The sequence below is a fragment of the Pseudophryne corroboree genome, chromosome 12 (assembly GCF_028390025.1).
Source record: "Pseudophryne corroboree isolate aPseCor3 chromosome 12, aPseCor3.hap2, whole genome shotgun sequence".
Lineage (NCBI taxonomy): Eukaryota > Metazoa > Chordata > Amphibia > Anura > Myobatrachidae > Pseudophryne > Pseudophryne corroboree.
This window is the reverse complement of record NC_086455.1, coordinates 86,503,279-86,531,219: the sequence shown is the minus strand read 5'-3', so window position 1 is coordinate 86,531,219 and position 27,941 is coordinate 86,503,279. Positions and strand designations below refer to the sequence as shown.

The window sequence follows — 27,941 nt, the reverse complement described above, 5'->3', positions numbered from 1 at the left end:
CTAATGGGAAGAACAAAATAAATGCAACATTACCCTTTGACCAAACTTGCTGGGGTTAAGATGGGGCCTCTAAACTTTTGCTTCTTTTTTCCTAGCAGAAATGGCCCTTGGTTAACTTAACAGGAGCTTTGTTAGATATGATATACATATAATGTGCTCCCGCTCAGGAAGTAAAAAGTATGTTAGACACCCACGAAGACTAATGTTACATTTCACTGTTCTAGATGCATGTCCATCACAGGTAGAGGAAATCATCTCACAGATATCGGGTTCCCTATGAACTAAGGATGGACAGGACACTGGATTGATGGCTGGGATAGTCCCAATAGCAATACGACAAACACAGAATTTTTTTAAGGGGAGTAGACCAAGTAGAGAATCACTTCCCCGTAGTGCCCAATCCAGTTGTCAATTTTTTATAAAATCTTCTCCATCTCTACAAACTCATCTGTCACCAACCTCTATTCTGTTTCTCTACAGTTTCCTCTTCATCTTTTGCGTTCACACAGGGTGGTACAATACATGGACCCAATTACAGTTCAAACTCCACATGCCTAGGTCCTTCAGAGTTCTGCCCGAACCCAGTATATCCCAACAGCATGATAACACCAGTATTACTGCAGTGTGCCTTGTCATGCACAAAGGGTAGAGGAAGGATGAGAATACTGGTGAAGGGAAATTTTGTATAGACACTGATATGTGAATGGCAAACCTGACATTTTGTTTTTCATTTTCTTCTTCTTTCTCTCCTCTAGAGATGTTTCTTTTTTCTTTTTTTTTGAGTTATGCTCATGATACTCTACATTGCAAACACACAACGACTTCGTACAGTTAACACCCTTTAGGAATTATTGTAATGTATTGGTGTGCACTGATGTTTTCTCAAACTGGGTAGAGGCTTTTTCTGCCGCAACGGATGCTGCTGTGTTTACCGCAAAAAAAATTGTGCAGAAATTTGTGTGTAGATAATGGTACCCCTAGAAGTAGGAGCAAAGCTTGATGCTACATAATACTGCCACTAGTGTTATGTAGCATCAGAACCACTCCCAGATCTTCACGTAACGAATCACCCTCTTCGAAATTAGTTTTTGTTTTGGTATTTGTGTTTTTTGTTTTTGGAAGACAACCTCATGTCATGATTGATCCGCACAATGATCAGAAATACACCAATGAGGTGACAGTACAGTACTTTATCGAGATGAGCCAGCATTTGAGAACTTGACAAAAGAACTTGAAACTGTTGATTGCTGGTATGCCAAATACTAACTGTCTTTAGTGGCAAACGCAGGATTTGCATGGGGGGGTTTCCAGAACTGGGCGGAGCCAATCATGGGGGTGGGGACTGAGGTGACCCAGTATATGCTGGGTCCGTAAAACTAGTGTGTCTGTGTGTGTGTGTGTGTGTGTATATATATATATATATATATATATATATATCTACACACACATATATATATATATATATATATATAATACAATACTCAGAGGGCGCTCAGTAACAATTTGTTCAAATAAAATCCAAAACCAGCTTGACCTAAATTACACAATTTAATTTATTAAAAATATCTAAAATATTGTGTAATAATACATCAATATAGTAATTCATACAGTGAATTCATAAAACAATATTTCATAAAACCCAACGCGTTTCGTCCGTTAAGGACTTCATCAGGGGTATGGGTCTTCGCTGGTGTTAGTCAAATGGAGAAGAGGAGGAAAGAACAAGAGAGCAAAAAAAAGAATCAATACAAATCATCATGATATACAGATATATATTCAAGTAACGTTTTCATTGTTTATAAAAGAAAACCTTTTTTCATTATTTCATTAACTATTACATCACAATTTTTCATAGAGAATGAATATTTAAATTCTTTAGTAGACATTGGAAAAAGAAGATACTCTCCAATAATCAATTCAGGCTTTTTTTTTTGTCCTAATTGCCTTATTTCAAAAGAAAATAACAACTTACTGTGCAAATATAACTGCTCTGAGTGGATTATTTCTTCTTTATAATACGGTAGTTTATTCTCTGTAATTCTAAGAATAAAATATATATATTGTTTTAAATGGTACTGAAAGGTTGAATATAGAATTACATCTAATTAAAATGGATCACTCACTTGGCTGTCTCTGGAGATAATCTTCATTAGAGATCAACTACTCCTATATTATGGTCAGTCAATGTTCAATATGTCTAAATAAGAAATTCAACAGTATTACGGGCCAAATGCCTCAAGGAATTTAGAATCTTATTGGAATATGTAGCCATACTCACTTTCCAATACAAATTCACTTGCTCACTGATGGTCTAATCTTGACCGGATGAATTAGTCTAAGAAATTAATTGAAGATAATTAAGGGTGTCCAAAGCACTTAATAGGCATATTTAAAAACTGAACTTTGTTATAACTTACTTAAAGTTCAGCACGATGATAACAAGTTGGGCTAAAAAGCTCCTTAAAATCCAATAAGGTGCATCTTCTAACTAGAATCAAAAGTGAATTAAATTAAGGACCTAATTAGTGACCAATAATAGCACTTAATATAGAGTCTTAATTGTTACTTACAATAAAAATTCTTTAGAGTTCGACAACAAGTAGGTTCTGAGCTCCACAGTGGCCGGTAAGATATAACTTCCAACTAGAACTAAATAAATTATATTATACTAAAAGCATAATTTGATATTAACCTATTAAAGAGCATCAGAAGTACTTACATTAAGAGATTCAGGACCTGTGTTGCTGCCTCCTTTCCTGTATGGCAAGTGATTTGGAAGAGATTTCTGAGGCCTATTTATACCCCTAGGGAGTTTACATCACTTCCTCCCTCTGCTGATAGGTTAGATCTGATGAGTCAATTATATGACATTTTACCAATATTAAACTAGTATAAGGCCTGATGCCTATATATATGGGTCAAGTTTATTCTACAGATGTTTGTGTCTGAAAGGCTAATGATAATATGGCATAATTAAATACTACTTCCGCCTTTCACTTCAATTATTTCCACGGTTTGCTGTATAATTACTACCCTCTGTATTAATTCGGATCGGGGCAGCCTCACTTGGCATTTTTACTGATTATCCCATTTCTTATTTAATTAAGCCCAGAGAGAAAATTGAACGAAGATAAACAAGTTCTCCTTATGTACCGCCGTGCGTTCCACCCATAACAGCGGTGGAACGCACAGCGTCACTTCCGAGTTGTCCCGTGCGCTCCATAGTAGCGGTGGAGCGCACGTCTGCACTTCCGGACCTGCGCATTGGCCGAATCTTCGTGCGTTCCTCCCATAGCGACGGTGGAACGCACAACGTCACTTCCGGATTGTCCCGTGCGCTCCAACCATTGAAGCGGTGAAGCGCACGTCTTTTCTTTGTGACCACATTGTCACATTAAAGTCCTACAGCACCAATATATTTTACACATCGGGAATGGGGCCATATCTATTGCCTTCTAATATATGTTAAAGATTGATCATAACATGAACATGAACATTACATTTATTGTCCCTATTTATTAAGATCCATTATAAAACCAATTGGAGTAAGTATAAAGAGAGTAAGACATTCTTTTCCCAATACCTTTACATTATTAGTTATTGACAAAACATATATACAGCGAAAAAAACATACAATACAATGCCATGCTATGCCATGCTATTGTGTATTGGTCTCGATGGGACTATAATCACATAGGGGGACTCATAAATGTATATCATTCTAAGTACATATCTACAAGTTTACACAGCCTAGCAACCTAAAAAGGAGACTATATCAAAGCCTTCATTTAGACCTTTCGGAATTTGGGTGTTCAGAGTGTATATCCAATATGTTTCTTGTTTTGCTAATAGTAAATCCCTATCGCCTCCTCTCATGTCTAATTTAATGTGTTCCAATACTGAGAAGGTTAAGCCTGTCACATCTGATCGATGTACTTCAAAAAAATGGCGAGGTAAACTATGCTGCATCATTTTATTTTTTATGTTCCTTAGATGCTCCTGAATTCTAATCTTAAGTTTCCGTTTGGTCTTTCCCACATACGAAAGACCGCATGGGCAATTGATCTTATAGATTACGTACTCTGTATTACAGGTTACTCTATCTTTCAGGGTGTGAAATTTGCCGTTCTCCAACTTAAGTTTAACTGAAGATTTTTGCATATATTTACAGCAAATGCATTGGTTGCAAGGAAAACATCCCCACCTGTTCCCCATAAGAACATGATGGTCACTCAAAAATTCTTGTGGCTTATCTTTTTTAAGATTACTAGGTGCTATCAAATTTTTTAAATTCTGTGCTCTCTTATAGACTAATCGAGGTTTATTCGGCAGTGTAGGTCCTAAAACCGGGTCTTTTTGTAGTAGACCCCAATGTTTAGTCATTATCTTCTGTATTTTATTCGCATCTTTACTGTACTGAGTGATAAAAGATTTGCATTGGTTGGAATTATTGGGGATAGTTACAGATTTGCCCTCTATAAGTTCTGTCCTGGATCTCTTGGAGGCCTTTAATCTGACCTCATTCAGGAATCCAGCTTCATACCCCCTTTCTATAAATCTCTCATAGAGAATGGCCGATTGTTCCCAATAGTCAGTCATGTCACTACAGTTTTTCCTCACCCTCACAAATTGGGAATAAGGGACTCCATTTTTCCATACTGGGTGATGACAGCTATTTTGAGGAATATAGCTGTTAGCATCTACAGATTTAAAGAAGGTTTTGGTAGTTATTCCTCCTATAGTACATCCTTTCAGTTCTAGATCTAAATAATCTATAGTAACTGGATCTGTTTTATATGTAAACTTTAGATTAAAGCTATTATTGTTCAGGTGATCTATGAACCTCTCTATACTATGTAAATCACCGTCCCATATAAATATAAGGTCATCGATATATCTTCTATATAATTTAATATTGGTCCTTTCAAAATCACTGTCATACACAAATTTATTCTCCCACTCGCCCATCAGAATATTCGCATACGATGGGGCAAATTTAGTCCCCATCGCGGTACCCTGTTTTTGTAGAAGATAACTACCATTAAATTCAAAAAAATTATGTTCTAAAATGAATCTAATGCAGTCAATAATGAATGTAACTTCTAACGCTGTATTCTTAGAATCCTTTTCCAATGCATGTTTCACTGCTTCTATTCCCCTATCATGTGGGATGGAGGAATAGAGGGCCTGTACATCCACCGTTAACCACCTATTGGTGTCAGACCACTTGTGATTTTTGACAAGTTTTAAAAGGCTAGTTGAATCTTTAAGGTGGGATTTATTCAACAGAACATATGGCTGTAATTTTAAATCGATAAAATGTGAGAGATTAGAAGTAAGTGAGCTTATTCCTGCAATAATTGGACGGCCTGGAGGGCATTCTCTATTTTTGTGTACCTTAGGAAGTTGATAAAATAATGGCATTTTGGGAAATTTTTTGTAAAGATAATTAAATTCATCTTTACAAATTAAATTATTTCCTCTAGCGGTGTTTAAGAGTACATATAAAGAGTCTTGGAATTCTACAGTCGGATCTTTTTCGAGTTGAATATACGTGGAAGTATCTTCCAGTATGTTATAGGATTCCTTTAGGTATGCATTCACACCCTGAAAGATAGAGTAACCTGTAATACAGAGTACGTAATCTATAAGATCAATTGCCCATGCGGTCTTTCGTATGTGGGAAAGACCAAACGGAAACTTAAGATTAGAATTCAGGAGCATCTAAGGAACATAAAAAATAAAATGATGCAGCATAGTTTACCTCGCCATTTTTTTGAAGTACATCGATCAGATGTGACAGGCTTAACCTTCTCAGTATTGGAACACATTAAATTAGACATGTGAGGAGGCGATAGGGATTTACTATTAGCAAAACAAGAAACATATTGGATATACACTCTGAACACCCAAATTCCGAAAGGTCTAAATGAAGGCTTTGATATAGTCTCCTTTTTAGGTTGCTAGGCTGTGTAAACTTGTAGATATGTACTTAGAATGATATACATTTATGAGTCCCCCTATGTGATTATAGTCCCATCGAGACCAATACACAATAGCATGGCATAGCATGGCATTGTATTGTATGTTTTTTTCGCTGTATATATGTTTTGTCAATAACTAATAATGTAAAGGTATTGGGAAAAGAATGTCTTACTCTCTTTATACTTACTCCAATTGGTTTTATAATGGATCTTAATAAATAGGGACAATAAATGTAATGTTCATGTTCATGTTATGATCAATCTTTAACATATATTAGAAGGCAATAGATATGGCCCCATTCCCGATGTGTAAAATATATTGGTGCTGTAGGACTTTAATGTGACAATGTGGTCACAAAGAAAAGATGAATTTAATTATCTTTACAAAAAATTTCCCAAAATGCCATTATTTTATCAACTTCCTAAGGTACACAAAAATAGAGAATGCCCTCCAGGCCGTCCAATTATTGCAGGAATAAGCTCACTTACTTCTAATCTCTCACATTTTATCGATTTAAAATTACAGCCATATGTTCTGTTGAATAAATCCCACCTTAAAGATTCAACTAGCCTTTTAAAACTTGTCAAAAATCACAAGTGGTCTGACACCAATAGGTGGTTAACGGTGGATGTACAGGCCCTCTATTCCTCCATCCCACATGATAGGGGAATAGAAGCAGTGAAACATGCATTGGAAAAGGATTCTAAGAATACAGCGTTAGAAGTTACATTCATTATTGACTGCATTAGATTCATTTTAGAACATAATTTTTTTGAATTTAATGGTAGTTATCTTCTACAAAAACAGGGTACCGCGATGGGGACTAAATTTGCCCCATCGTATGCGAATATTCTGATGGGCGAGTGGGAGAATAAATTTGTGTATGACAGTGATTTTGAAAGGACCAATATTAAATTATATAGAAGATATATCGATGACCTTATATTTATATGGGACGGTGATTTACATAGTATAGAGAGGTTCATAGATCACCTGAACAATAATAGCTTTAATCTAAAGTTTACATATAAAACAGATCCAGTTACTATAGATTATTTAGATCTAGAACTGAAAGGATGTACTATAGGAGGAATAACTACCAAAACCTTCTTTAAATCTGTAGATGCTAACAGCTATATTCCTCAAAATAGCTGTCATCACCCAGTATGGAAAAATGGAGTCCCTTATTCCCAATTTGTGAGGGTGAGGAAAAACTGTAGTGACATGACTGACTATTGGGAACAATCGGCCATTCTCTATGAGAGATTTATAGAAAGGGGGTATGAAGCTGGATTCCTGAATGAGGTCAGATTAAAGGCCTCCAAGAGATCCAGGACAGAACTTATAGAGGGCAAATCTGTAACTATCCCCAATAATTCCAACCAATGCAAATCTTTTATCACTCAGTACAGTAAAGATGTGAATAAAATACAGAAGATAATGACTAAACATTGGGGTCTACTACAAAAAGACCCGGTTTTAGGACCTACACTGCCGAATAAACCTCGATTAGTCTATAAGAGAGCACAGAATTTAAAAAATTTGATAGCACCTAGTAATCTTAAAAAAGATAAGCCACAAGAATTTTTGAGTGACCATCATGTTCTTATGGGGAACAGGTGGGGATGTTTTCCTTGCAACCAATGCATTTGCTGTAAATATATGCAAAAATCTTCAGTTAAACTTAAGTTGGAGAACGGCAAATTTCACACCCTGAAAGACAGAGTAACCTGTAATACAGAGTACGTAATCTATAAGATCAATTGCCCATGCGGTCTTTCGTATGTGGGAAAGACCAAACGGAAACTTAAGATTAGAATTCAGGAGCATCTAAGGAACATAAAAAATAAAATGATGCAGCATAGTTTACCTCGCCATTTTTTTGAAGTACATCGATCAGATGTGACAGGCTTAACCTTCTCAGTATTGGAACACATTAAATTAGACATGAGAGGAGGCGATAGGGATTTACTATTAGCAAAACAAGAAACATATTGGATATACACTCTGAACACCCAAATTCCGAAAGGTCTAAATGAAGGCTTTGATATAGTCTCCTTTTTAGGTTGCTAGGCTGTGTAAACTTGTAGATATGTACTTAGAATGATATACATTTATGAGTCCCCCTATGTGATTATAGTCCCATCGAGACCAATACACAATAGCATGGCATAGCATGGCATTGTATTGTATGTTTTTTTCGCTGTATATATGTTTTGTCAATAACTAATAATGTAAAGGTATTGGGAAAAGAATGTCTTACTCTCTTTATACTTACTCCAATTGGTTTTATAATGGATCTTAATAAATAGGGACAATAAATGTAATGTTCATGTTCATGTTATGATCAATCTTTAACATATATTAGAAGGCAATAGATATGGCCCCATTCCCGATGTGTAAAATATATTGGTGCTGTAGGACTTTAATGTGACAATGTGGTCACAAAGAAAAGACGTGCGCTTCACCGCTTCAATGGTTGGAGCGCACGGGACAATCCGGAAGTGACGTTGTGCGTTCCACCGTCGCTATGGGAGGAACGCACGAAGATTCGGCCAATGCGCAGGTCCGGAAGTGCAGACGTGCGCTCCACCGCTACTATGGAGCGCACGGGACAACTCGGAAGTGACGCTGTGCGTTCCACCGCTGTTATGGGTGGAACGCACGGCGGTACATAAGGAGAACTTGTTTATCTTCGTTCAATTTTCTCTCTGGGCTTAATTAAATAAGAAATGGGATAATCAGTAAAAATGCCAAGTGAGGCTGCCCCGATCCGAATTAATACAGAGGGTAGTAATTATACAGCAAACCGTGGAAATAATTGAAGTGAAAGGCGGAAGTAGTATTTAATTATGCCATATTATCATTAGCCTTTCAGACACAAACATCTGTAGAATAAACTTGACCCATATATATAGGCATCAGGCCTTATACTAGTTTAATATTGGTAAAATGTCATATAATTGACTCATCAGATCTAACCTATCAGCAGAGGGAGGAAGTGATGTAAACTCCCTAGGGGTATAAATAGGCCTCAGAAATCTCTTCCAAATCACTTGCCATACAGGAAAGGAGGCAGCAACACAGGTCCTGAATCTCTTAATGTAAGTACTTCTGATGCTCTTTAATAGGTTAATATCAAATTATGCTTTTAGTATAATATAATTTATTTAGTTCTAGTTGGAAGTTATATCTTACCGGCCACTGTGGAGCTCAGAACCTACTTGTTGTCGAACTCTAAAGAATTTTTATTGTAAGTAACAATTAAGACTCTATATTAAGTGCTATTATTGGTCACTAATTAGGTCCTTAATTTAATTCACTTTTGATTCTAGTTAGAAGATGCACCTTATTGGATTTTAAGGAGCTTTTTAGCCCAACTTGTTATCATCGTGCTGAACTTTAAGTAAGTTATAACAAAGTTCAGTTTTTAAATATGCCTATTAAGTGCTTTGGACACCCTTAATTATCTTCAATTAATTTCTTAGACTAATTCATCCGGTCAAGATTAGACCATCAGTGAGCAAGTGAATTTGTATTGGAAAGTGAGTATGGCTACATATTCCAATAAGATTCTAAATTCCTTGAGGCATTTGGCCCGTAATACTGTTGAATTTCTTATTTAGACATATTGAACATTGACTGACCATAATATAGGAGTAGTTGATCTCTAATGAAGATTATCTCCAGAGACAGCCAAGTGAGTGATCCATTTTAATTAGATGTAATTCTATATTCAACCTTTCAGTACCATTTAAAACAATATATATATTTTATTCTTAGAATTACAGAGAATAAACTACCGTATTATAAAGAAGAAATAATCCACTCAGAGCAGTTATATTTGCACAGTAAGTTGTTATTTTCTTTTGAAATAAGGCAATTAGGACAAAAAAAAAAGCCTGAATTGATTATTGGAGAGTATCTTCTTTTTCCAATGTCTACTAAAGAATTTAAATATTCATTCTCTATGAAAAATTGTGATGTAATAGTTAATGAAATAATGAAAAAAGGTTTTCTTTTATAAACAATGAAAACGTTACTTGAATATATATCTGTATATCATGATGATTTGTATTGATTCTTTTTTTTGCTCTCTTGTTCTTTCCTCCTCTTCTCCATTTGACTAACACCAGCGAAGACCCATACCCCTGATGAAGTCCTTAACGGACGAAACGCGTTGGGTTTTATGAAATATTGTTTTATGAATTCACTGTATGAATTACTATATTGATGTATTATTACACAATATTTTAGATATTTTTAATAAATTAAATTGTGTAATTTAGGTCAAGCTGGTTTTGGATTTTATTTGAACAAATTGTTACTGAGCGCCCTCTGAGTATTGTATTTGTATCACTATTTTTGTCACCGTCTAGCAAGGTGACTACTATTGAGGTGCAGCTGTGTTGTACAGCGCGAATTAAGGGTATATTCTTTTTATATATATATATATATATATATATATATAACTACACACATATATATATATATATATACATACACACACACATACATATACACGGGTGGTCTTCAGTATGCCGGCGGTAGGGCTCCCAGCAACCAGCATACCGGCGCCGGGAGCCTGACCGCCGGCATACCGACACTTATTCTCCCTCGTGGGGGTCCACGACCCCCCTGGAGGGAGAATATAATAGTGTGGTGCGCGTAGCGTGGCGAGCGCAGCGAGCCCGCAAGGGGCTCATTTGCGCTCGCAACACTGTTGGTAAGCCGGCGGCCGGCTTCCCGGCGCCGGTATGCTGGTCGCCGGGAGGCCGGCCGCCGGGAGATCGTAGTGAACCCATATACACATATACATAGCATATTAAACATGCATACATATATATATATATATATATATATATATACACACACACACATACAGTACACATATATATATACACATGTATATATATATATATCGTGTGTGTGTGTGTGTGTTTATATGTATGTATGTATATACATGTGTATATATGTAGGCACATGGATATATATGTACTATAATTAAAATAAAGTAAACTTTTATTGCACTTGCAAGTGCCACCAGGAAGACAGCAGGCTGCAGAGGACGCTAGACAGTCATTAATAATACTCATGCAGCTAAAAAAAAATATATATATATTTTTTTTTTTTAGTGGAGGGGGTTTCTGGGTACTCGGAAACCCCCCTGGGTGCGCCACTGGTCTTGATTGTGAACCAAGAGACTGTGTGATTGTTCTTACGCTCAAGTTGCCTAATAGACAGGTGGGAAGGACCCTACCAAGTTTTGTTGACAGCACTATCCCAGTGAAAGTAGCCGAGAGAGAGACTTGGGTCCACGATTCCCATTGCTGGAAAGTCGGTAGTCCGGAAGGAACTTGTAAATGGAGTGAGATCGCAAAAGTATCACCAGAGACTCTGTTCCGTGAAGACTGAGAGGCGGCACTGTTGAACACTACCTGAGCGTACTAAAGGATTGCAGAAAGACCAGTAATTGTAATTGATTTGTTATGAACAAGAGTTGTTTTGTTCTATTTCTCTTTTCTCTCTTTCCCGCTGACAAACATTTTTTTTCAGGACATTCTATTTTTGCGAAGTTTTTTTTTATGAGGAGTCGAGTGTGGGACTGGAACTGGTTCTGGAGGAAGGAGTGATTTCCTTATAGGATCCCAGGATTAGCCGATCAGTTTGTTAAAGCCAGAGAAAAATCAAAGGTCTAGTAGTTATGGAGTTCGGTGGTAATCAGGAACAATCAGACAATGGCTATTCACACATTGCGGATAAAGAGCTCATTAATATATGTGGAAGAAAGATTTATGAGTGGCTCTCCCCGAACTCTGAAGGTTTATGTTATTTAGGAAGGACACTACTTATAACCCTTGTTCAATTATTAAACAGACCTAGCATACGTTCCAAAAATGGAAACAATGTTCAGAAAAGGATGGTAAAATGTAGATCATGAAAATTTTATATGTCACTTTCACGATTTGTTTGTGTCTTCTTCATCTACCAGCAGAACCTCAATCGAATCCAAACATCAGTGTACAAAGACGTAGGTACATGTATGTGTGAAATGTTCATTGCAAATCAGACATTAAAGGCCAAAGCACTGTCCCAGCATACTCTATAGGTTGAATGTTGTCCCACACCCAACCAGTGGTCCCGTGACCGCCGAGTGCATATAGAGGATGTCTCGTCCTCCTCCCTGTCTTCCCCAAATATAGTCAAGTGTCTGATTGGCGAAATTGATACATACTTGTGTCTATGTCACCGATTATTGTCTGAAATATATTTTTTTCTTATGTTAATAATTGTTGGCAGTTATTGTTTACTGCCAAAGGGTGGACTGTCGAAGTAAAAAATATTACAAAGAAAGAACATACAGACTCCACACATATAAGTCGCTATGCTTGCAAATACGCGCAGCGAGCACAGCAATATATGGTAACACACGCATTTACACGGACATGCCACACAGATGGATTCGACACTTATTTCATACAGCACATAATTATAATAATATCAAGCGCCAGACATAATAATGATTTAAAATTATATAACGGAGTGATGTCATGTATGTGTATAATTGGAACGAAGCAAGATAGACCTGTCATATTTGGTATTAAAGCAACCAGATTAATGTGTAGATTCACTTGATACTTGTTATTAAGTTGTAGGACATTGCAACAAGTATTTATGATTAAATGTATTCTGGTTAGAAATTGGTCATAAAAGGAACCGCACAGATTGAGATAATTGTAATCAATCGATGATAGTCTGAAAAAACTGAGAATAATCAATGAAATTGCTTCATAATCAGGTTACCAAACACCTTGAGAATTATTCTCACAAATACGGTGTATACAGGTTAACCCTCAGTGGTGCTCCCCAGAGTCAGAAAATTGTATCAAAATGAATACCGGAAAGACAGAAGAACAGTAGACTCTTGTTGGGGAGCACTCATTTTCAGACTTGCAAATATTTACTGTAAATATCTATTAAAAATAATAAGTTTTTATTAGTTACTTAAATGATATGGAGTTCAAGTTTTGCGAATATATGTGAAAATATAAAAATATATTCTGTAGCCTTAGCTAAGATAAATAGATTAGCCGGATTCCTTGATGTTATGATTGATGTATAGGAGGTATGCTCAATAAAGTGGTATCTTAGAGAGAGAAGGTGCGTGTTTTTATGACCGTCATTCAATCTGCATAGGCAACATTAGAAAAAGATTGTTGCAGAAATGTAAATCATAGGTCATGTATCCAATTGACGGTATCCTGTCTACTTAGACTACTTGCTGTTATCACACAGGTGGATCTAATAAAATGATATTTTTAATGACCATCATTTGATCTGCATAAATGGCTTTAAAGAAAGATTATTGCAGAAATTTTTAATCATAGATCATATGTACAGTAGACAGTATTCTGTTTTTATAGACTGCTTTCTGTTATCTCACAGGTAGATCTAGTATGCAGCCTTTAATTGCAGTACCTGGGTGTTCCAAGGTGGTCTCCCATCCGAGTACTGGCCCGGCCCTCCACTTCTTAGCTTCCAAGATCAGATGAGATTGGGCATCTCCAGTGGGGTGTGACCGCAAATTGCTGCACTTAGACCTCCCGTCTGGCTAGACAGTGGTAAAAGGCCTGATTACTTGTCAAAATGAAGTGGAATTACTCAATTTGAGCAGTAGCCTTTACAAATATTTGGCTAGTCTATACAATGGTCACCGTCTGGTATGTATTTTCACGTGCGTGTAACTGGTCACAGGTAAGAATGCAGGAAATATTAATAGGTATCCTGTTTAGAAGGTAAACCCTACATTGGTTGTAATCTCTAAAATATACCACATTCGTATATTATAGCATTAATCTGGAATTGAAGGCAGTCCTTCAGAAATAAATGCTCCTCTGTCATAAGACACAACTGTATCTATAATCAATGCTAATAATTAGCAAAATGCCCATATGAGGTGAAAAATTCATTTACACCATGAGAGCTTGTAATTCAATGCCACGTACTGAGAACAATTGCCTTTGATGTCTGAAGTTAGATGCTATACACATTATAATTCCACATTTAGTGCTAGAAAATAGCAATTCGTGTATGGAACAGAAACCTCAAAAGCATAGAAAAATATATTGGTATAACTCATATACCAGTAGAACACCAAATTCAGATGCCACGCACAATAGTGTGACTAAAAAAGATAATATATTCTATTGCTTGATGCTAAGAACAGGCAATTCATGTAGAAAGAAACCAATTACAGATAGCAATCCAAATATAGTCTCTCTTTCTGTGCTTAATAAGTGGCAAAAATGGCTTCTCTATGTTGGAGAATAGTAATTTTGGCTGAAGAATTCCTTCACTTTACACAGTGATGATAGCAAGAATAGATACAGTTTCTTATTAACTGCTAGGTATAATGATACATGTGTTGCATGAAATAATACATATGTAGCAGTTCAAGTGCTATTGACGAATTCACAAGCAACTGTAGCTAAACAGACACCGTGTTCAGCCTGAAGCTCCAAAATAGCAATTCTCTAAAGAAACATTAATCTGCAGTTGCTCACAATCTCCTCCAGTGAGGCTACTGAAATACGGCCAATCTGTTACAGGGCTCATATACCATTATCTCACACAGCATATAGGCATGCTCCAAGAGAGTGTAGCTATACCGATATGGCACTTGATTTAACAGGATACGGTATCTTTGATAATAAGTGATATATTTCTTTGCAGTAAACATGAATATATGTTTGTAAAAAAATTACCAATAGCTTTTACACATGTGTGGTATATTTTCAAAGAACACACTATGTGTAGAAAAGACATATGGAATAAGGTTCACTGTTATATACTATACCAATAATCCTGAAGTCTGCTCAGTGTGGCCGACGTGTGCTGCTATTGTCAGCGAGGGAACATCCGTGGTATAATTGAAGCATGCTGTTGTTACCTGGACGTTGGGGTAATGAGTACTTAGGCCATAGCATTCAGGCTGGACGGATAGCAGCGTCCGTGGAGGAGCTCCGGAGCCGTGACTAATATCTGCAGGATAAGTCCCGGCGTTCACGCTCTCGGAATCGGCGGCTGACTCCGATCACATGTGCGCATCACAATCGGATTCTCCCTGACGTACGTTTCGCAGTAATAGCTTGATCACAGGGTAGTGTTTCTTTAGAGAATTGCTATTTTGGAGCTTCAGGCTGAACACGGTGTCTGTTTAGCTACAGTTGCTTGTGAATTCGTCAATAGCACTTGAACTGCTACATATGTATTATTCCATGCAATACATATATCATTATACCTAGCAGCCAATAAGAAACTATATCTATTCTTGCTACTATCACTGTGTATAGTGAAGGAATTCAGTGGCTGTTTACTTACAGCTACTTATGAATCTGTTTATAGCATCTGAACTGCTACATATGTATTATTTCATGCAACACATGTATCATTATACCTAGCAGTTAATAAGAAACTGTATCTATTCTTGCTATCATCACTGTGTAAAGTGAAGGAATTCTTCAGCCAAAATTACTATTCTCCAACATAGAGAAGCCATTTTTGCCACTTATTAAGCACAGAAAGAGAGACTATATTTGGATTGCTATCTGTAATTGGTTTCTTTCTACATGAATTGCCTGTTCTTAGCATCAAGCAATAGAATATATTATCTTTTTTAGTCACACTATTGTGCGTGTCATCTGAATTTGGTGTTCTACTGGTATAGGAGTTATACCAATATATTTTTCTATGCTTTTGAGGTTTCTGTTCCATACACGAATTGCTATTTTCTAGCACTAAATGTGGAATTATAATGTGTATAGCATCTAACTTCAGACATCAAAGGCAATTGTTCTCAGTACGTGGCATTGAATTACAAGCTCTCATGGTGTAAATGAATTTTTCACCTCATATGGGCATTTTGCTAATTATTAGCATTGATTATAGATACAGTTGTGTCTTATGACAGAGGAGCATTTATTTCTGAAGGACTGCCTTCAATTCCAGATTAATGCTATAATATACGAATGTGGTATATTTTAGAGATTACAACCAATGTAGGGTTTACCTTCTAAACAGGATACCTATTAATATTTCCTGCATTCTTACCTGTGACCAGTTACACGCACGTGAAAATACATACCAGACGGTGACCATTGTATAGACTAGCCAAATATTTGTAAAGGCTACTGCTCAAATTGAGTAATTCCACTTCATTTTGACTGTAATCAGGCCTTTTACCACTGTCTAGCCAGACGGGAGGTCTAAGTGCAGCAATTTGCGGTCACACCCCACTGGAGATGCCCAATCTCATCTGATCTTGGAAGCCAAGAAGTGGAGGGCCGGGCCAGTACTCGGATGGGAGACCACCTTGGAACACCCAGGTACTGCAATTAAAGGCTGCATACTAGATCTACCTGTGAGATAACAGGAAGCAGTCTATAAAAACAGAATACTGTCTACTGTACATATGACCTATGATTAAAAATTTCTGCAATAATCTTTCTTTAAAGCCATTTATGCAGATCAAATGATGGTCATTAAAAATATCATTTTATTAGATCCACCTGTGTGATAACAGCAAGTAGTCTAAGTAGACAGGATACCGTCAATTGGATACATGACCTATGATTTAAATTTCTGCAACAATCTTTTTCTAATGTTGCCTATGCAGATTGAATGACGGTCATAAAAACACGCACCTTCTCTCTCTAAGATACCACTTTATTGAGCATACCTCCTATACATCAATCATAACATCAAGGAATCTGGCTAATCTATTTATCTTAGCTAAGGCTACAGAATATATTTTTATATTTTCACATATATTCGCAAAACTTGAACTCCATATCATTTAAGTAACTAATAAAAACTTATTATTTTTAATAGATATTTACAGTAAATATTTGCAAGTCTGAAAATGAGTGCTCCCCAACAAGAGTCTACTGTTCTTCTGTCTTTCCGGTATTCATTTTGATATGATTAAATGTATGAAAGCTAAAGTCACTGTTATTAGGACAATAGATATTCTAAACAGGTGGTGGACAGGAAACTCAGGCCAGCCCTTTGGATGTCTTCAAGGCTGAATCTGGTTAGCATACGAACAGACTAGTGACTCATCATGAATGAGAAAGTTCCCTCCCTTAGACTAGATGTGTGCACTCCCCCAAAACTAGATAACACATTTGCTGAAGAGACATACAGGAGTCTCTGTCCTTCCCTGGGTGCTGTTCGAGATGCTGTCTGCCCAGTTCCTGTATTTATTTACAGAGAGAGAAAGAGTGATATGGAGGGACGAATTTATATGAGAAAGATATGGTAATTGTATCGCTGGCCTGTAACTGTATGTATTAACTGCTTACTGTATAAATGGTAACCATGTAACTATATGTATACTGTACATTGTGATATATTGAATACATATCCTTTTAATAACAAATATATACATCAATGAGCTTTGGAACTCAGATAATGTGTGGGTGTATTGTTTTCTCTTATGGTATGCAGTGTTTTGCGATGTATAGCGCACATTCATGGCACATGGTAATAAGATGTGCAGGCGTCTACAATATATATTAGAGCGGGCATTTTAAATATTTGTTAGAAAGCAATTTGGTATTTACAAAATAAAACAAAAGTAATGTTTGATATCAGTAGCCTACGTGACTTAAGGTAATAAACTGCGTTATCTTCAAGTAGTAATACAAGAAAAAATAGAACTCACAGGAAGCAGAAAGACAAGATAAGGGAAAGAGAGAGAAAAGAGAAAGAGGAAAGAACCGCTATCACCATCGCGACCTTAAGATGTCATAGGGGAGAGGAGTCGCAGAAAGGTTTTATATTCCTGCGTACCCTTGAATTCCAGCCAATCAAACCAGACGTGTCACGATCTAGGTAATTCCTTATCAGTATTTACCTTCCAAATGCCTCCTGAGACTGTCCCAGTGTTCCAAGCCTGGATTCCATCTGCACTGTCTGTGTGCAGCACGCTGCATCTCATTGTCTCAAATCTCTTTACAGTGATTCTGGCAGCTTCATGGTTAAAGCTCACATTCGAGTTACAAACAATCTTTCCCTCCAAAAGCTACCATGGGCGCAGCCATGTTTTCCTAATCACATGTTACCTTTCAGCCTATCAGCTGCACTCTGCTCTCAGCCTGATTACACAGCAGCTGCACTCTGGTCTCTGGTTAATCAGCCAGCCAATCCCTGTTTCCCAGCTGGAATAAATATCTTGTTCCTGGGCTGGAAAGATGGTCAGTGCTTCAATTGTCTTCAGTGATTCCAGTGTGCAGTTCTCCCATGGACTTTTTCTGCAGTACAGCCTGACTCCCTGGTGATTATACTCTGCAGTGTAACCCGACACTCCAGTGATTAACCCTCTACAGTCTACCCTGATTCACCTGTGTCTGAACTCCGGCTTTCCAGCAGCCATTCTCCAGCGATCCCCAGCATCACTTCATGCTTCACCTGTGCTTCTAAGTACAATAGTGCATTTCTATCTGCGAACCCCAGCTTCACTCAAAGTTTACCAACGATCCCAAAGTAACCATCGGTGTTCCGTCATCGATTCCAAGTCACCATCGGTGTTCCGTCATCGATCCCAAGTATTTCTCTAAACTGTGTTTAATAAAACCTTTGAACTTTCCCTTGTTGTCGTGGTCACGCCTTCGGGCATTTGTTCTAAAGGTTCCCTGCATGTCCAAGAACCCTGTACTGCCTCCCAGGTACACATATACCTCAGCCCCTACAACTGAGGCTTCCCCCTGGTCAGCACCAGCCCTCAGTTGTGACAGTAAGCACTGACCTAATGGATCCGGCCGGAGACCAGGTCCAAGCGACCAGGCCGATGCAAGAACTTGCAGCCTGCCTTGAACGTCAGGAGACTGCACAGGGCCATGTGATCCGCTGTCTCCAGGACCTCTCCTCTCGGCTGGATGGAATACAAGTAACCCTCCGTGGTTCAGGGGCGTCCAGTGTGCCGACTGCAGTACCTTTGGTGGTATCCCCACCCACCATTCCAGTTTCTGCTCATTGTCTCCATTTACCGACACCTGCCAAGTTTGATGGTTCCCCAAAAGCCTGTCGGGGTTTCCTAAATCAGTGTGAGATATATTTTGAGTTACAGCCTGGCAGTTTCCCAACTGACCGCACCAAGGTTGCTTACATCATCTCCCTCCTCAGTGGCTCCGCCCTCGATTGGGTATCACCTCTATGGGAGAAGTCTGATGCCCTGCTCTCTTCATATGCAGATTTTGTGGCAACCTTCAGGCGCATCTTTGATGAACCAGGTCGTGTGACCTCTGCCTCCTCTGATATCCTCCGGCTACGTCAGGGGACACGAACAGTCGGTAAATATCTGGTACAGTACCAGATCCTAGCGTCCGAACTTTCCTGGAATGATGATGCTCTTTACTCAGCCCAAGGAGGGGCGTCTGTGTCTACAGCCCAAGGAGGGTCGTCTGTGTCTACAGCCCTAGGAGGGGTATCCAATGTTCAAGCTCTAGTAGGGGCATATGAGTCTTCTGAAAAAGATGTTTCTTATCTGTAAACCCAAGGAGGGGTGCTGGAGAAAACAACCCTGAGAGAGGTGTCTGATTCATCAACCCCAGGAGGGGTCACCAAAGTTTCTGTCCCCAGGAAAGTATCCAGAGCCAAGTTCCCAGATAGAAATTTTTGTATTACAGATGCAGTTATGAACTCCTGTTTGCCGTCTTCAGAGAGCACCACCCTGTTGGCATCCAGCATGGACCAGGTCCAGGATGGTCTAACTGAACACTCGGATACCACTCATTCCCGTTCTAACCGGATTCTGACTCCTTCAGTTCCAGCTGATTCAACTGTCTTTAGACTCAATCCGGTTCCATCCGTCTGTCTGAAGATTCCTTCGGTTCCAGCCGATTCCGATATCTCTGGACCCAATCCGGTTCCATCCGTAGGTCCAAAGACTCCTTCAGTTCCAGCTGATTCAACCGTCAATCCGAATACTCCTCCGGTCCCTGCCGGTTCAAGCTTTTCTGGACCCAATCAGGTCCCATCCGTCTGTCCGGATCAGCCTCCTTCGGTTCCAGCCGATTCCAATACCTTCGGATCTAATCCGATCCTATCCGTCGGTCTAAAGTCTCCGCCGGTCTCAACCGGTTCAAGGTTGTCTGGACTTAATTTGGTCTCGTCCATAGATCCGGTACAGTCTCCTCTGGTCCCAGCCAGTTCAAGTTCATCAGGATTCAATCTAGATCCTTCCATTTGTTCAGGTAAAGAACTTATAAGAAGTGTCCTGGGGCCACTGCTAAAGGAGGGGGTGCTGTCACGATCTAGGTAATTCCTTATCAGTATTTACCTTCCAAATGCCTCCTGAGACTGTCCCAGTGTTCCAAGCCTGGATTCCATCTGCACTGTCTGTGTGCAGCACGCTGCATCTCATTGTCTCAAATCTCTTTACTGTGATTCTGGCAGCTTCATGGTTAAAGCTCACATTCAAGTTACAAACAATCTTTCCCTCCAAAAGCTACCATGGGCGCAGCCATGTTTTCCTAATCACATGTTACCTTTCAGCCTATCAGCTGCACTCTGCTCTCAGCCTGATTACACAGCAGCTGCACTCTGGTCTCTTGTTAATCAGCCAGCCAATCCCTGTTTCCCAGCTGGTATAAATATCTTGTTCCTGGGCTGGAAAGATTGTCAGTGCTTCAATTGTCTTCAGTGATTCCAGTGTGCAGTTCTCCCATGGACTTTCTCTGCAGTACAGCCTGACTCCCTGGTGATTATACTCTGCAGTGTAACCCGACACTCCAGTGATTAAGCCTCTACAGTCTACCCTGATTCACCTGTGTCTGAACTCCGGCTTTCCAGCAGCCATTCTCCAGCGATCCCCAGCATCACTTCATGCTTCACCTGTGCTTCTAAGTACAATAGTGCATTTCTATCTGCGAACCCCAGCTTCACTCAAAGCTTGCCAACGATCCCAAAGTAACCATCGGTGTTCCGTCATCGATTCCAAGTCACCATCGGTGTTCCATCATCGATCCCAAGTATTTCTCTGAACTGTGTTTAATAAAACCTTTGAACTTTCCCTTGTTGTCGTGGTCACGCCTTCGGGCATTTGTTCTAAAGGTTCCCTGCATGTCCAAGAACCCTGTACTGCCTCCCAGGTACACATATACCTCAGCCCCTACAACTGAGGCTTCCCCCTGGTCAGCACCAGCCCTCAGTTGTGACAAGACGGCTGCAAATCGAGAGGCAGATTGTCCGGAAGAAGACGTCAAGTCTTCCATTGCCATATAGTAATCGATTCTATGGAACCACTTGGCAATGGGAGGCTGTGTCTGGGATCTCCAGAAGCACGGAATGGTCACCCTAGTGGCATTCATTAAGTGTCGCAATAGAGAATTTTTAAACTGGGATAGAGGAAGGTCAATTAAGTTAAGTAGCCAAAACTCAGGTGTCTCTGGTATAGGGAGCCCCGTGAGGCGCCTGGTAATAGAGTGAACCTGTTGCCAGAACGAAGCCAGTCCTGGGCACCTTCACCAAATATGGCAAGGAGTGCCGCGACACCAGCCACACCTCCAGCAGACATCTGGAACACTTGGAAACATGTGGTGAACTCGGTCTGGGCACCTATACCATCTCGATACCACTTTGTATTGAGTCTCTAAAACTTGAAGTGAAGGCGAACTGGCAAATGTGAACTGAAAAATGCGGGACCATTGGTCAGAGGTCAGCTCTCTACCCAAGTCCTCATGCCACGCTGTTACGAATGCCAGGGGTCGAGCGGGGGTGCTCGCGAGGCACTGTCTGTACAACAAAGATATTATGTGTCGTGGCAGGTTCTCAGAGAGACACAAGGATTCGAAAACCATCGGCCTCCATCCCACCGCACGAGCAGGTATTGCAGCAACATAATGCAGAATTTGTAGATAAGCCCAGAAAGAATTAGGCGGTAGACTACAAGATCATTGCAAGTCTGCGAAGGGATGGAATCCCATCGGACCAATCAGGTGACTCAACCAAGAAATGCCAGCTTTAGCCCATACTGATGTCGGAGACAGAGAGAGAGGATTCGCGGGTAGGTCTGGATTGAACAATAAATGCGTCGGCAAGGAGGGGCTCGGGCTGATAGAATCCAAGTACCTAAATTTCTTCCATATCTTAAGGGTCGGGTCTAGGGTGGGATGTTTTATGCGTGGAATTTTTTTAAGCCAGGGGAGGATAAGTAAAGGAGTCCCCACGGATGATTCAGCTATTAGCAGCCACTGCTTAGTGTAGGGGGATCTGGACAGGTGACCAGCATAATAATAGCTAATAAAATGAGGTAATTGTAGGCCACCTTCCTTATGAGTATGTGTCAGTGTGAATTGGGAAAGTCGGTGCCCTCTCTGCCCCCAAATAAAATGGCCCACAGATGACTGCAAACTAGTGAAAAAGGAAGTAGACACTGTTATGGGCAATGTTTGCAGGAGATACAAGACTTTAGGGAGAATTGTCATTTTCACCGTGTTAATCCTCCCCAGCCAAGTAAGTTGGAGTGTAGACCATTTATGAAGGTCCGTAGTAATCTTATGCATAGGGGAAGAAAATTTACCCAGTATAAATCAGTAAGGTCTTTAGTCAAGAGAACTCCCAGATACTTTAGCTGAGTACGATGCCTCTGAAACGGAAATGAATCTCGAATCCCCTCAAGTACTCATGAGGGTGTTGAAATATTCAAGGCCACAGACTTAGTGAAATTTACCTTGAAATTAGAAAGCAAGTTGAACTTATCGAATTCTTGCATAAGGGCTGGGAAGGAAGTCACCGGGTCCGTCAGAGAAGCTAAAAGGTCATCCGCATACAGTGCTAATTTGTGCTCCAGCTTTCCGGCCCATGCACCGTGGATATTCGGGTTAGCCCAAATTGCTCTCATGAGTGCCTCCATGCAGAGAACAAATATGAGCGGGGACAAGGGGCATCCCTGTCTTGTTCCGTATCAAAAAGGGAGCAGAGAGGGCACCATTCCCTCGGACCCTAGCTGAAGGTAACTTATAAAGAGCTAATATATGACTGAGACAGGTCGGACCCAGGCCCATGTGCTCAAGCAAACCAACAATGAACTGCCAGTCAATTCTGTCAAAGGCCTTCTCCGCGTCAGTGGACAAGAGGACCATATGGGAGGACCCGCTTTGAGCAAGGTTGATAAGATCTATAACTTTGGAAGTATTATCCTTAGCCTCATGTCCTAGTATAAAACCCACCTGGTCCCCATGAACCACCGACGGGAGAAGGCGGCCCAAATGACCCGCAAGAGGTTTAGCAAAAAGTTTAACATTGCAATTCAGGAGAGAAATAGGTCGGTAGCTCGAGCACTGGGTGGGATCCTTACCCTCTTTTGGGATCACAGTTATATGTGCTTCCAGGGTCTGCAGAGAAAAACCTTTCTCGGCAGAGATGGAATTGCACGCCTTCAAGAAGAGAGGTAATAGGGATTGTTTAAAGGTTTTATAGTATCCGACCGGGAAGCCATCCGGGCCCGGACTCTTCCCAGCCAGTGTGGCTGCCAGTGCTGTTTCCAGCTCCTCTATGGTAAAGGGGTGATCCAAAGCATCCAGATCCGATGCAGGAAGTCTTGGAAAATCAACCTCTGTATCAGTACCTTCAGATCAGAGGTGGCTTGAGGAGTTTGATCCTTCCGAAGATTATAGAGAGATTCATAATAATTTTGGAAGGAGTAAGCAATCTGAGGCAATGTATATGCAGCGCGGCCCCCCGGCTCCTTGATAGAATGAACATAAGACTGCAGCCTTTGTGCCCTTAATGCCCTAGTGAGCATAGCGCCCGGTTTGTTACCCCACAAATAAAATTTATGGTAACATTTAGTCATTCCCAGTTTTGTTTTATTCCATAAGAATGTGTTCAGGGCTTGACGGGCCTCAGTTAGTTACAGAAAAACCCCTTCATCAAGGGAGGATTGGTGCGAGGCCTCTAAAGTCGCTATACGTTCAATGAGCTGCAGCCTTCGTGCCATTCGCTCCTTCTTTAGTTGAGAGCCAAGCTGTATACACCTACCCCGAATTACACATTTGTGTGCTTCCCAAATCGTAACTGCACTAACATCTGGAGTGTCATTTGTTGTAATATACTCCAAAATGGTGGAAGTAAGCTTAGCCTTTAAACAGGGATCCTGAGTCAATGAACTGTTAAACCTCCATGACCATGGTGTGGGGGAGGTAGATGAAAACGCAACAGAGATGTACACCGGAGCGTGATCCGACCATGTAATGTGTCCGATGGTGCTTGAGGGAAATAGGTGTAGAAATCTATGTTCAACTAAGTAGTAGTCAGGACGTGAATACATAGTGTGAGGAGAAGAAAAGAAAGTGTAATCTTTCCCCGTCGGATGCTGAGTTCTCCATAAGTCCATCAACTGAAACTCACGAAGAAGGTGGCACACACGACGATGATCGCATGTCGACCATCTAGTCAAGGGAGGAAAACAATCCATCCCAGGATCCAAGGACCAGTTAAAGTCACCCCCTACAATTAGACACCCTTCTTTAATGGGTTCTATCTGTCGCAGTATTTTAGTAAAGAACTCTCTGGTGTTGATTAGGAGCATATATGTTAACAAGAGTGTAAACCTGGTTATAAATTGTGCATTTAACAACCTGGCATCGACCTTCTACCAGAATTAGGTGGGAGACATCTGAAATTGGGACCCGACGTGCCAATAGGATTGCTACCACTAAAGATTTATTGACGGAATTATTGTTACAAAAAACCTGCGGGTAATAATAATTTCCTAACTTAGGGGAGGCTTGACTTTTAAAATGGGTCTCTTGAAGGAAAGCAACATCTATGCGCTCTGTCCACAACTCCCGTAACAAAGTAGACCTCTTTTCGGGGATGTTAAGTCCCTTCACATTGAAGGAACATAGCCTAAGGTCAGAAGGCATGTAAAAGACTAGGTTTGAGTTCTATAAAAAGCAAGGAAGGTAACATAGACTTACCGAAGAAGCGGGGAAGGCACAGTGTCCAGCCACGTTGGCTACATCGAGTCGCAATGGTGATAAGCGGAGAAACCAAGAGAAGAAAGGAAAGAGAGCAAGAAAAAGAAGAACATAAGAAGAAAAAGCAATACAGAGAACATATAACCATATGACAATAGCAATACGTCCTGTAAAGTGGCGATTACACCGCTGTTAAGTCGTAGGGAGGTCATACCCACGACCTAAGAGCCAAAACAGGCAAGCGGCCTGACCCAACTGGGGAGTAGTAGAAATGACACAACCCAGGGACGGTAATAGAACAGTACATAACTAAGGAGACTCAAGAAAAGATCATCTAACTGTAGTATTAAATCAAACACAGTCCCCCCATACTGTAGTAAATGCAACGGGAACAAATATTTTTACATGAACAAATGAAAATAAACTTGTAGAGAGCCGTGGAATGCAACAATTCCAAACAGGAAGGTCATCGGGGGAAGGAAAGTGGGGCATGCAGGAAAAGGCAATATCATTAAGTGATTGAACTTTAAAGCAGAATCTCTGGTGCGTTGGAGGAGCAATGTCCTTGCGTGGAACTCCAGGAATGGCTCGACCAGACATCCAACGACCCGACAGTGCCAATCACTACCAGACTGCAACCAGCAATTCCATATCAAAGAAAAAGAAAATATCATAAATCAGGTCCCAACTGCTTCGTGATTTGGAGATGACCAAGTCGATCCCCGTTTCCTGTTGCTGACCGGGGTCCAAGATGGCCGTGAGGCTGGAGGTGTCGAAGGGTCGAAACGATGATAATAACGGATCCACTCCGTCAAGGCTGGTTTAGGTATAGACAGTGCAGAGCAAAAATTATCCAAGTCGTCTGGTGTGTGCAAGATAACATGTCTTCCCTCGAAGGTGGTCTGTATACTTAAGGGGAAGCCCCAGCGGAATCGTATGCCTTTCTCTTTAAGAGCCCCTGTCAGGGGCTTGAGAAATCTACGTTGCTGGAGTGTATACCATGACAAATCTGGGAAAATCTGGATCACAAAATTATCAAATTCCAGTCGGTCCAACTTGCGGGCTTTAGTAAGTATCTCCGCCTTTACATGATAATAGTGAAGACGACATATCACGTCTCTGGGAGCTTCGGAAGAAAGACCTTTCGGGCGCAATGCTCTGTGGGCCCTATCAAACAGTATGGTGTTGTCCGGTTTTGCATCCATGATTTCACTGAATATCTTAGTGAGGACGTCCATTATACCAGGACCCTGTACATCTTCCGGCAACCATCTGACTCGTACGTTGTTTCTCCGGCCTCTGTTGTCAAGGTCGTCTTCTTGAAGCCATAGTGCCTTCAGTTCCTGAGCCTGAAGAGCAACAGCATCGCAGAGTTTCCGTTGAAATGACGAGACTTCATCGACGTGGTCTTCCATATCTGAAACTCGATGGGCTATTTTGGAGATATCTGCCTGAAGTATGGAGATCTCAGACTTAACCGTGTCACGAATCTTTTGTTCCAGATCCAAGAAGTCCCATTTAGTAGTCAGATATTTTTTAGTAGGAAGTGCATGCAAACAGGTCAGAACATCATCCATAGAAGCTTCAGGCCCCTTGTCCAATGGTGAAGAGTCGACTCCCGCCATCGCTCCGGTGACGGCAGGAGAGCCCGGAACAGAGGATGATGAACGAGTGTCCTCACTCACTATGTCCGGTTGAAGATAGCGAAATAAGTTAGGTTGTAGGGACTTGTCACCAGATTTATCAGCCGCAGATGATCACCCTCCTTTCTTAGTCTTCCCCATCAGCAGACGCGACACATAAAAATAAACAGTGAAACAGAGGAAAGTCACATAAAAAGATCAGAAGCATTCCATATCCGGCTCGCTGAGTCCCCGCTGCGTTACGAATGTCCCGGGCTATGCCATAAGCCACCAAGCCCCATTGTATACGGGTGATTCAGGGGGTCACGACATGGAGCGGGAGCAGAATTCAAGGCATTAATGCTGCAGTGGGGAGGTCTGAATAGACTGCGAGACAAACGTGCAGATTTCAATCAGAGGGTGCACATAAACAGCAAGCACTACAGGGATTAGCAGGAATAAATGCAGCCCAAGTATTACAGCAGCACTGAGAGTGCAGTGAATATGCTGGGGTGAGAGTGAAGTGGCCACTGCTGTGGATGCATGCAGGGAATCACCAGGGCTTTAGAAGGAGCCCCTCCTGAGGTGAGGTGTCCAGAAATCCCAAGCAGGTCCTTAACCACAAGGGGAGTGTGGCTCCGTTTCCCCCAGCCCTGTTACCTACAGTGTGGGCGTCCAGCCCTTATCCAAGATGGCGCCGCCACCCTCACTTGCAGGGCCTCGGCAGCTGTGAGTCCTGAAGCCAGCCGAGCGGGTCCAGACGTTGGTGGAAAACTGTTAGGAAAAACACAAGGAAAAGGAAGCCAGTGTGGTTTGCAAAAGAAGTAGCAAATATTGTGAGAGCAAAAAAGATGGCTTTTAGGAAATATAAGCAGACACAAAATAATGAAGACAAAAAGATATATCTTGTTAGACAGAAGGAGACAAAGAAGGTAATCAGATGTGCAAAGGCACAAGCTGAGGAGAAAATGGCCCAGTCAGTGGGTAAAGGAGGCAAAACTTTTTTTAGGTATATAAGCGAAAAAAAGAAAAACAAAAGGCGGAATTATAAAACTAAAGACGGACACTGGGAATCTTGTTGAGGGAGACAATTTAATAGCAGATCATCTTAATGATTATTTTTGCTCAGTATTTACTACTGAAAGAGAGGGGAAGGGGCCACAGTTAAGTTGCAGGGATATTCAGGAAAATGAAACAAGTACATTTACAGAGGAGAAGGTCCCAACAGAACTCTCAAAGCTGAAAGTGGACAAATCTATGGGGCCAGATGGGATACATCCAAGGATACTAAAAGAACTTAAAGAGGTGCTGGTAGCACCATTGACAGAATTATTCAACCAGTCATTAGCTA

At 40.5% G+C, this 27,941-nt stretch overlaps 1 protein-coding gene, 2 long non-coding RNA genes and 2 pseudogenes across 17 annotated transcripts in view; 2 read left to right on the top strand and 3 right to left on the bottom strand.

Moving 5' to 3' along the window:
- LOC134980775 (protein SIX6OS1-like) overlaps nucleotides 1–27,941 on the bottom strand; it is a 987,982-nt gene that overhangs the window by 79,410 nt on the left and 880,631 nt on the right. The gene's annotated exons all lie outside the window — the stretch shown is intronic.
- On the bottom strand, nucleotides 1,973–3,011 carry LOC134980297 (uncharacterized). Its single transcript, XR_010190376.1, has 4 exons — nucleotides 2,720–3,011; nucleotides 2,571–2,649; nucleotides 2,124–2,488; nucleotides 1,973–2,040 (listed from the first exon to the last, which is right to left on the bottom strand). It is a non-coding gene; the product is annotated as an uncharacterized LOC134980297 (long non-coding RNA).
- On the top strand, nucleotides 8,798–9,836 carry LOC134980296 (uncharacterized). Its single transcript, XR_010190375.1, has 4 exons — nucleotides 8,798–9,089; nucleotides 9,160–9,238; nucleotides 9,321–9,685; nucleotides 9,769–9,836. It is a non-coding gene; the product is annotated as an uncharacterized LOC134980296 (long non-coding RNA).
- On the bottom strand, nucleotides 13,453–13,572 carry LOC134981550 (5S ribosomal RNA; annotated as a pseudogene).
- Nucleotides 16,263–16,382, top strand: LOC134981654 (5S ribosomal RNA; annotated as a pseudogene).